The following is a 12,219-nucleotide window of genomic DNA, read 5'->3' on the forward strand; positions in this document are numbered from 1 at the left end:
GAGAGAGAGAGAGAGTATGCAACTATGCATCCTTTCCTGGTAAGGTTTAAAACATTTGTTCTCTATCATTCTGTAATTATGCTTAGACTATCGAGGGGATTGGAGAGACCCATAACTCTGAGCCATGTGTATAAAACATTGTCTTTATCTGCTGTGTGCTGATATCATAATCCGCCGATGGACTCCAGGCGAGAGCCGACTCCTTGCTTCTTGTAAGCATCATTGTGGCGACGCATTTTGAGCAGGGAGACAATTGAAAACATTGACTTGTGTATAAGATGCAAAAATAAGACATGGTGACATAATATAGGTATGTGTGCTAAAGTAATGAGTTGAAAATCAGGGATAGAACTAGGTGACTGGAGCATGCCAAAAAGGCAGGAGAAATTCGGACTTTTGACAAAAAAATCAGTAGAGGAGTAGATTCAATGGAAAAACAGGAAATCTCCTGCTAAATCAGTAGAGATGGCAATACTGATGCATGTTACTGGTGCATAGTGTGGACTGAATGATAGTTTTTTTATACAGAATGTTAAATAGATACCACAGCAAATACATGACCATCTGTATATCGTCGTTGATTTTATGAAGCCTCCTATGTAACAGCACATAACATAATTTTTCAGGAGGAAGAAAACGTTAATTAAAAATCAATAGGCCTACATAAAAATACGAAGTAATTAGGTAGAAAACGTTGGTGAATACGGTGAACATAAATGACATAATCGAGGATCAGTGTAGGCCTATTGATATTTGATTAATTGTTTTTTCCTCTTGAAATCAATGGGCCAACATAAGAATATGAAGTAATTCTGTAGAAAACGTTGGTGAATAAGTTAAACATAAATGACATCATCTAGGGTGAGTGTAGGCCTATTGATATTGAATTAATTTTTTCTTCTTCCTGAAAAATTATTTTCTGTACTGTCGCATAGGTTTCATAAAATCAACGACGATATATTGGTAACAGACATGAACAAAACTAATTGCCGCTCTCGCTCGCTGTGTTCGTGGCATTTGTTTTTCGAGTTTCGTCTCGTCATTCTCGTGCGCTTCGAGTCTCGCTCACCATTCTCGAAATAGCATTTGGTAAACGTGAAAAGATTTCGTAACTTTGAATAACATACATTATTGAAATAACATTATAAATGTTTAAAAAAGACAAAACAAGCAGTATCTTAGTTATCTATTATGTGATATTATCTATGGTTATATAAATAGAAAAAAAAAACAATTCTCAAATAAATTTGCATTTCTAAGAAACATAAAATGTAACGTTAATATCTTTTTACTTGAGATTGCACACTTGATCTCAAACATATAAAAAGAAAATTTCTAGCCTTATAATAAGGACCTAGTAATTAAATAAAGATTGGGGAACGGATTATTATACACTGAAAGGTAGAAATGAGGTTTCAAATAGGCTACTTCATTGTTTATACATAGGTCTACAGTATACAGAGTGTTTAAAAAATACGGGGCATAATTTCAGGTATGTATTTCCCACATGTAGACAATCAAAATAGTTCATTACAACATGTGTCCGGAAATGCTTCATTTCCGAGTTATGGCCTTCACAACATTGAAATTCACCGGAACGTTTTTCTTTCCGCAGGTCGTTGTCATTACAGAAGATGTTCAAAATGTCCACCTCCTGCTTGAATACAGACCTCACATCGATGTCTCATTGACCTGCGAACACGATCCCAAACTCCAGAAGTATTGCGTATGTCCTCAGAACATGCCACAATTCGATTCCGAAGGGATTCCAAATCAGGCACCGGAGATGAATAAACCAATGATTTTAAATGGCCCCACAAGTAGAAATCGAGAGGGTTCAGATCAGGTGAGCGTGGAGGCCAAGCAATTGGGCCACCTCTACCTATCCATCGATCAGGAAACCTTCGATCCAAGTACCGGCGAGCCGTACGACTGAAGTGTGCAGGAGCGCCATCATGCAAGAAGTGAATGTGTTGACGATTGATCAGTGGAGTGTTTTCTAAAACATGAGGCATGGTGTTTTCCAGGAAGTTTGTGTACGCCTGCCCCGTAAGTCTGTTTAGCCTACAAGTACATGGGGTCCAACTAATCGATCACCAATGATACCGGCCCACATGTATTCAAGCAGGAGGTGGACATTTTGAACATCTTCTGTAATGACAACGATCTGCGGAAAGAAAAACGTTCCGGTGAATTTCAATGTTGTGAAGGCCATAACTCGGAAATAAAGCATTTCCGGACACATGTTGTAATGAACTATTTTGATTGTCTATATGTGGGAAATAGATACCTGAAATTATGCCCCGTATTTTTGAAACACCCTGTATAACAGTTACCAAAGTAGATAAAAGTTCAGTCAGGTATAAACAACTGTGGCGATTCAAGGCTGCTTGACGTTCGGGACTTCGGAAGTGATCAATCTCGGCGTCTCGAAACACACACAAGTAGTCTTTACGTCAACTTTGCGACGTACTTATACAACATTGTCGTGCGGGTTTTCGGCTTTGCGGGCGCTGTTAGTCTTGCTTTCTCGATCGTTGTTCATCTCTAGTTGGTAAGATAAGAATAGTCAAACTCGATCAATAGCAATTAGATTGGGTATGTAAGTATGCACAGCGTTAATCAGTAACAGCTTCTTCACATTAACATTTTGGTCTCTTTGTTTACCTAAGCTAGCAACATATAAACTTACAAGGCACTTCAGGCAGAGAATTGGATCGTCGATTTCGACATAATTAGGAAGGATTGCTTTTATGAATTCATCAGTTTCAATGTATTGTTTCCTTCCTTTCTGCACTGGAATCTTAAGTCCTTGGCCAGTGGTTCCTAATCTTTTAAGTGTCACGAACCCCTTGAGGCTCATATTTCATTTTAGCGAATCCCCAAAATGTTTTGTATGATTTACGGTGGAAATCATATTCTACTGACTAAATATTTACATAATGTAGTAAATTAAACAACCGCGATATTAAATTTCAATTTAATTTCCGAATATAATCAACCTCAAAATTAGATTTAACTCTATATCTATTTTTCAAGAAGACCAGAGCAGAAAATGTATTGTAACAAAAGTATGTCCATGCAAAATGGCATTAAGAGTTGTATTGGAATTAAGGAAACATCGGGATATATGAGTGATACACGCAACCGAGACTGCAGGGGAGAAGTTGTAGGAAACACGATTTTGAAGCTCGAATGGGAATATAATTCTAATAATATCATAACAGCTCCTCTTCTTTTTTGACGGGCAAACTATTATTTTCCAGCAAGAAGAGATTTTTCATGTAAGTGTTTTCTTTTCCACCCTTGTAGAAAGAATAATGTTCCCTTGATTTTAAGATTTTAAAAACTATTTTCGAAGATATTTGACAAGAGTTCACCATCATGTGTTACTAGAATGGAAAATAAATAGAATTCTCGATTGATAATTCAGCGAGATCACAAGTATAAATTTTATTTTATTGTTGCTTCAATCTTATTCTAAACGGCGAACACAGTTAAACTTGGACCGCAAAGATTAGAATTTATGGGTGCTATTCATAGACATTTCGCAGCACGCACTACGAGCGTACTAAGCTAGCCCCGGCTATCCACTGGTTACTAGTACAGAATTCAAATCATATCCTATCGCTAACACTGGTTTATGAATACGAAAAGCGCTGATCATCCACCGGAAACCCACGCTAAAAATGTCTATGAATACGGCCCTAGAAAACTAAAAATGTCGGATAGGTGTGAAAGACTTGCAAGCCAAAAACTCATTCATGTTAAAGTCTGTCTCTCATAAGTCTGAGAAAGCTCATAAAATGAGAGAACGTGATAAAGTTATATTATAGATTTATTAATTTGTCATACAGAATAATATCTGTAATATTGACAATTAATATTTGATATCTGTAATATTGACAATTAATATTTGAGGAGAAAAATGTGATAAAGTTATGCTAAGTTAAAATACCATTTGAAAACACACCTTGGTTCCGCGGACTCCTTTCGAATCACTTACGGGCTTCCAGGGGTCCGCGGACCACAGGCTTGGAACCGCTGTCCTAGACCACGATTTTTACTGACTATTTTCGATACTGGAATGAGTAGAGCGCGGACAAATACTACCAAAACAAATATTATATATATATATATATATATATATATATATATATCTCGAGACAGAGAATACATCACTGGAAGAAGGTATGTCATCATTACACATCGGATGTTCAGGAAAATGCCTATTTTATTTGAATGTTCATATTTAAAGGCTTTTAGTAAATGTGCACGAATCATGAGAAATGGGGCATTCTGATGAAGTTTGATCTTGCCTTTTTTGCCGTTAACGCTTTTTTTGCTTTAATATGTACTTTTTTTGCCCTTTTTTTGCTTTTATGTGTACTTTTTACCTTTTCCTTTATATGACTGCTCACTCAACAATACTGAATTTATTTATGCGTTCGAAACTGAGGAAATTGCAGTTCTTATAGTAGCCATAGATATGGGACACACTGTTGCAATGCAGCAATATTATTTTGATTACTCCGGAATCGACCTTGTCCTTCCGACTCCAGCACTGTGTTGAGAACACGAAGTACGCAGTCAGTCTAGGATTGTCTTTATGGGGGTACTGTTGTATGGTGAAAAATACCAAAATTGAAAACATCGAAAGCTTCTCTATATTGTCAGTGGGCAGCAGAACTTCCTACTTTCACTACTAATTGAACGATTATTATGTATTCAGGATGGCACTGTTTAAGTATGCTCCAGTCACATCAGTATACGTTGAGAGATCTTTTTCAGCATATAAACTGATTTTGTTCTGTAAACGTGACAGAAGCTTGTGTGTTAATCTTGAAAAGTTGCTTGTTGTTTATTGTAACTCAAATTATGGACGTGAAGTTGTGGATGAATAAGTACAAGCGAAGCAAGTCCATAGAACAAGGAAACTAGTTTTCCAGTGTACTTTGTTAAGTTACTTATGGTCTTATGGATGTTTACTTTGAGTGATTCAATATAATTTCATTGTCTTTTATTGCCCTATTTTTGTTGTTTTTAGAGCATTTTTAGGCGCCTAAAATACCATTTTTATTGCCTTAACTTCCGATGTCTAATTATTAGAGAGTGGAATTTAGGCAAAAACCTATTTTTTTCCTCGATACATACAGGCTTGATATTTAATATTTACATTTTTCATGGAAATATAGGCATAAATAAAGAGGTTTTAACTAATAGTACCTAAAATGCCTATTTCGACGTTAGTGCCTATTTTTAAGTTTTTTTTTTTTTTTTTTTTTAATTTTTGCATCTTTTTCGTAACTGCTTACTGTTTTTCTTAACATCCTGTACCGTTTACATTCCAAGACGAATAACTCCTTCCTAGCAGTGAACAACACAACAGAAAAGTACCTCCGGGCCTCCCCTTCTCATTCTTACAATCTTTCAATCCTAAAATTCCAGCTTTCAGTCGGCCTGGGTAGCGTAGTCGATATAGCGTTGGCCTTCTGTGCTCGAGGTTGCGGGTTTATTATTATTATTATTATTATTATTATTATTATTTTATTTTCTTACTTACTGGCTTTTAAGGAACCCGGAGGTTCATTGCCGCCCTCACATAAGCCCGCCATCGGTCCCTCTCCTGAGCAAGATTAATCCAGTCACTATCATCATATCCCACCTCCCTCAAATCCATTTTAATATTATCTTCCCGTCTACGTCTCGGCCACCCCAGAGGTCTTTTTCCCTCCGGCCTCCCAACTAACACTGTGGTTTGCAAACAGACGGAACACTTGATTTCAGCTTATCTAAGGCAGCATTAGGATGACTCAAACTGGTTACATAACTGTCAGCATGGATTTCGGGGGGGCTATTCATGTGAGAGTCAATTAGTAACTGTATGTCAGGATTTAGAAGACGGAATAGATTCCAGTAGCCAAGTAGATACAGTGATTATTGACTTTTCACGCGCATTCGATGTAGTCCCACACGATATATTGTTGGTTAAACTACAATCAACGGGGATTGACTTCAGAGTACTCCAGTGGATCAAGTAATTTTTAACTTGTCGCACTCAGAGAGTACGGGTAGGGGAGGAATTATCGAACCCAATGGAAATTACTTCCGGAGTCCCACAGAGGAGTGTCTTGGGGCCTCCTCTATTCCTGCCTTTTGTAAATGATCTGCAAGTTAATATCTTGTCTAGGGTTCGCTTATTTGCGGATGATTGTATGGTATACAGGGAAATAAAAAGTTATGAAAATACTACTCTTCTTCAGAATGACCTGAATAGAATAAACGATTGGGCAATAGCCAACAAAATGAAAATAAATTCTCTAAAGAGCAAAGCCATCAGCTTTACAAGGAAAAGAAATAAAATAATGTTTGTATGTATGTAGGTATGTATGTATGTATGTATGTATGTATGTATGTATGTATGTATGTATGTATGTATGTATGTATGTATTCACACTGCAATGGGTATATACCCGGTGACACTCAATAATGACAATAATAAACTTATTAATTAAAAATACAATTAATAATACTAATAATTAATACTACTAATAATAATAATAACAACAGGGAATATCCTAAATTGAATGAAACGATCACTTAAAATAACATTTGAAATAAGTCTAATTTGTATCTTAAAACTAAGATCGAACTAAAACCCACGAGTATGATATGTTCATATCTGCACAAGTACCTTTCAACATTACACTCATTTCGCTGTCAACTCACTCACTGCACTGGAACTGTACACATTTCACCGATTCTATCCCGATTTCACTAACACTTCAAAAATATTTCACTGTTCAAATACTTCGCACTGCCACTATAAACTATAAAGCTCCACTGACAGGAACACGTTTCACTTACACAACACACTTCACTGACACAACACACTTCACTGACACAACATAATTCTTCACTGATACAACACTTCAATAACAACATATCATTTACAACCTTTAAATACTGTGTATAATTACCGTCTATTAGTAAGGTCCTTAAGCCTATTTTTAAATACATTTTTGGTTGTTGGTAAAGCCTTTAGTAAGTCTGCAGGTAAAGCATTCCAGTCCCTGATAGTACGATTGAGAAAAGAAAACTTTCCAGTGTCCGTCCTCTGCCTCCTTTCCCTCAATTTATATGAGTGGTCGTTCCTTGAATAGTAATTTGGCGGCTGCAACCTATTTTTTATTTCTCTCCAGACAGGCTCACCTCTGTATGTTTTGAGCAGTGCGCATAATCGAATTCGCATTCTCGTATACGTTAGGGGGTGAAACCATTCCGGAAGTTAACAAATGTAAATACCTCGGAATAACATTTAGCAGCTATCTCGGCTGGGGGGAACACGTTACAGACACAGTGGGAAAAGCATAGAGGGCGTTACACTTTGTGATGAGGGTACTAAGAAAAGGCTCTGATAAATCCAAAGAGATTGCATATAAATCACTAGTACGTCCAGTTATGGAATATGGTGCTGCATGTTGGGATCCTTACAGATTAGAACATATTAAGACACTGGAAAAGATTAAAAAACATGCTCTCAAGTGTTGTCGGAAAAATTCACCATTAAAATGGGACACACTCGCGGACAGGAGAACGCGAATTCGATTATGCGCAATGTTCAAAACATACAGAGGTGAGCCTGCCTGGAGAGAAATAAAAAATAGGTTGCAGCCGCCAAATTACTCTTCAAGGAACGACCACTCATATAAATTGAGGGAAAGAAGACAGAGGACGGACACTGGAAAGTTTTCTTTTCTCGATCGCACTATCAGGGACTGGAATGCTTTACCTGCAGACTTACTAAAGGCTTTACCAACAACCAAAAATGTATTTAAAAACAGGCTTAAGGACTTCACTAATAGACGGTAATTATACACAGTATTTAAAGGGTGTAAATGATATTTTGTTATTGAAGTGTTGTGTCAGTGAAGTGTGTTGTGTAAGTGAAACGTGTTCCTATTAGTGAAGCTTTATAGTTTATAGTGGCAGTGCGAAGTATTTGAACAGTGAAATGTTTTTGAAGTGTTAGTGAAATCAGGATAGAATCAGTGAAATGTGTCGTAGTTCCAGTGCAGTGACTGAGTTGACAGCGAAATGAGTGAAGTGTTGAAAGGTACTTGTGCAGATATGAACATATCATACTCGTGCGTTTTAGTTCGAACTTAGGTTTAAGATACAAATTAGATTTATTTTAAATGTTATTTTAAGTGATCATGCTTCATTTAATTAGGATGTTCCCTGTTATTATTATTATTATTATTATTATTATTATTATTATTATTATTATTATTATAAATTATTGTTAGTATTAATTATTAGTATTATTATTAATTGTATTTTTAATTAATAAGTTTATTATTGTCATTATTGAGTGTAATTAGTTACCACTGCCACCGGGTATATACCCATTGCAGTGTGAATAAATAAATACATACATACATACATACATACATACATACATACATACATACATACATACATATATACGCATTTCTGGATTCGCCCATACGTGCTACGTACCCTGCCCATCTGAAACGTCTGGATTTAATGTTCCTTATTTACTTACTTACTTACTTACAAATGGCTTTTAAGGAACCCGAAGGTTCATTGCCGCCCTCACATAAGCCCGCCATCGGTCCCTATCCTGTGCAAGATTAATCCAGTCTCTATCATCATATCCCACCTCCCTCAAATCCATTTTAATATTATCCTCCCATCTACGTCTCGGCCTCCCTAAAGGTCTTTTTCCCTCCGGTCTCCAAACTAACACTCTATATGCGTTTCTGGATTCGCCCATACGTGCTACATGCCCTGCCCATCTCAAACGTCTGGATTTAATGTTCCTAATTAGGATTTAATGTTCCTAATTAATATTATTATTATTATTATTATTATTATTATTATTATTATTATTATTATTATTATTATATCTTCCTCTGTCTGACAGAAATTTAACACAAACTCGCTGGGTTGTGCCCGAATAAGCATTCTCTTACATTCCCAGACAGATAATAACCCCTTCCTTTTTTTCCTCACCATTTGTAGTCTAAGTATAGCAGTGAGCGACTCAATAGCCACAATAGGTGCTGATCATCTACTGTGAAGCAAACTATGGAAATGTGATTAGTGAATGAAAAACACTAACTTAAAGACAGAATGTCTTCATTTTGTGTACGCATGTGTAGCCTTATGAAATGTGTGGAAATTTCTTTTAATCCTAAAATTTTAAATAAATGTTGAATCTTATATTAGTGACATTCTTTAACAAAAAAGCCTGTTTTTTATTTTATAAAGCCTAAATAAAGAAGTTTAAGAGCTTATTTTAGGCGCCTAAAATGCCACTTTTTAGGGCCTAAAATTCCTCTCTCTACTAATCATTTTGGAAATTCATTTTCTTGCGTCACACCAGCGTATCATTCACGGCTGTCTTAGATAGTTGTTTTCTCATATTACATAATTTAAATGTAGCCTACATAAATTATATTGTTTTATTAACTTGTTTTCTGGCTTGCTTTTATATTTTCCCATTGGTTTTCAACTCAACTTCCAAGTATTTAATTTACATTACCTGTTCTATATTTTTGTCATTTGTTTCTAGCTTACATCGTAATGAACGTAAGACAAGAAAAATGTACAAATTCTTATAAGGGAGAGACGAGCTCGCAATATCCTTCTTAAAATTAAACTTCAAGTCCACGGCATTTGTAGCTGGAATTCCCACACTTGAGTAATGCTGTACTATGGAAGTTTTATGTTATGTAGTATGAGCACTTTTATCATTGCTTATTTTACTCAAGTCACAGATGTCAATAACCGAGTTATTTAATACACTTTGCAATCGCGAAAGAGCTTTAGGATAATAATATTAACCAGGTCATTGTCCTGCAGATATACCGTAACTGCGATAAATTAGGTCGTCGATCCCTTGCAGGTGACTGTGTTGATAGGAGTATCTCTGTAAGGAGCGTCGTGCACACAGCACAGCACGTGCTCCTAGGCGAGAGATGCGATAACAGGGATCCGCAATGTCACTAGTCGCCAGTCTTGTTCTCTTTCTTGACAGCCACGTAATTTAAACTGCAAGATAATTAATTATCAGCTTTTGATTTTATTTACTTGGTTTAACTTACAAAATTGCACTGCACACAGACTCTGACAACATTTCTGCATTCATCTTCAACATGCAATAATACGGCATAAGAGATTCTGTGATAAAATGATTGGGAAAGTGATAACAAGTATAATGATGATAATGATAGTGATAATTACATTAAATTCAATTTATTAGGCCATTAAACATATAAGTAATAAGATTAGTGACATATGATACATTTGAAAAACACAAAAATATAAATAAAAATTAATTAAAATAATAAAAATGAATTTAAAAAATCCACACATGATATATTAATAGTAATTAAATGTAACTAAATTTATTTATTAAAAATAATCTCATTCCAATCTGTGTTAAAAAAAACTCACCAACAGAGCAGAAAGGATTTTCTGATAACCAATATAAAATCTCGTTTTAAAACTTTTGATTGGTAACTTGTAACATTGACAGGGAAGCTTATTATATAATTTCATTGCCATAACAAAAAAGTTTGAGTTAGTATTTTGTAATCTGCAATATGGACTATTAATTTTATCTATTTCTAATTTCATGAAAATGAATATTGGCCGCTAATGAGTAATTGTCAATGTAAAGATCTAGATCGTATATCTACAAAGTTATAGCTAGGGTTAGAAGTTCGTACAAAAACATAGTTTTCAGGTTCAGTGCAGCCACGCATATAGATCACGCCAGCTCTACTGCACTAGGTGTTTTCTGTGTATACTATACTCTGTTCATATAAACAACTCAAATTACATCCGCAAGTGTGGATGGATGACTTTCTTAACTGCATTACAGCAATATGCACAGTAGAGAAGCAATTTGATTATGTTTTTTTATTTTTTATGTTAGTTGGTTATTTAATGACGCTATATCAACTACTAGGTTATTTAGCGTCGATGAGATTGGTGATAGCGGGATGATATTTGGCAAGATGAGGCCGAGGATTCGCTATAGATTACCTTGCATTCACATTACGGTTTGGGAAAACCTCGGAAAAAGCCCAACCAGGTAATCAGCCCAAGCGGGGATCGAACCGGCGCCCGAGCCCAACTTCAGACGGGCAGGCAAGCGTCTTAACCGACTGAGCCACGTCGGTGGCTAATTTCATTACGTGCTAACGTTTGCAGTGGAGCTGTGCAGTTTAGTGAGCGGTTTTTAACATAGCAGAATTTAAATCCTCCAATCACACGAAGGTGAATGCAAGACTTCAAGGTTTACTTGTAATCATAAGTTATATCAAGAATTGGAGAAAAATTTAACTGGAAATTATGTAATGTGGAAATATAATCTACAGAACGAATATTAGTTCAAGGACACTGCTATACCATATAGGTAGACAGGACAGACACAGGGATAGGGATAGGGATAGGGATAAGGATAAATAGATAGATAGATAGATAGATAGATAGATAGATAGATAGATAGATAGATAGATAGATAGATAGATAGATAGATAGATAGATAGATAGATAGATAGATAGATAGATAGATAGATAGATAGATAGATAGATAGATAGATAGATAGATAGATAGATAGATAGATAGATAGATAGATAGATAGATAGATAGATAGATAGATAGATAGATAGGCAGGCAGGCAGACAGACAGACAGACAGACAGACAGACAGATAGATAGATAGATAGATAAGAGTTTTATGGTGTTTAATTTTTTACTGCATCAGAAGTACAAAATCCACGGAAAAAATTTAAATTACCACCACTGAATGCTGTGATTTCGCTTCGGTCCGCTCCGAAACTTTATTAACCGATACAAGAATTGATTCCATATCCATCTCCTTACGCGCCACAGATTCTGAACTCGGCCATTCATCGACGCGTACCGAGCAAATAAATATATGTCTGAGTGATCAACCGTCACTTGACACACAAACTTCCTTACAAAAGCGGAGCCATTCCTGTAATGGAAGCAAAATTCCGTAGATCTGATAGGATTAGGTTTAGACAAAAGTTAGGTAGGTTAGTTAGTGGAGAGATGGGGGTGGGATCCCTCTCCATGGACTGCAACCTTGACGTGGTGAGAAGGCTTGTGTGTCTCTTCTAACGAAGAGGCCAGACTAATGGCAGTCTAATAAAAATT

General features: G+C 36.0%; 1 long non-coding RNA gene across 1 annotated transcript in view; it reads right to left on the reverse strand.

The window, feature by feature from the left end:
* Positions 1–9,530: 9,530 nt before the first annotated feature.
* Positions 9,531–12,219, reverse strand: part of LOC138700060 (uncharacterized) — a 141,070-nt gene continuing 138,381 nt past the window's right edge. Inside the window, exon 3 of the long non-coding RNA XR_011332168.1 lies at positions 9,531–10,080. This is a non-coding gene — a long non-coding RNA (uncharacterized lncRNA). The remainder of the gene's footprint in view (positions 10,081–12,219) is intronic.

Source organism: Periplaneta americana, chromosome 5, assembly GCF_040183065.1.
Source record: "Periplaneta americana isolate PAMFEO1 chromosome 5, P.americana_PAMFEO1_priV1, whole genome shotgun sequence".
In the NCBI taxonomy this organism is placed as follows: Eukaryota; Metazoa; Arthropoda; class Insecta; order Blattodea; family Blattidae; genus Periplaneta; species Periplaneta americana.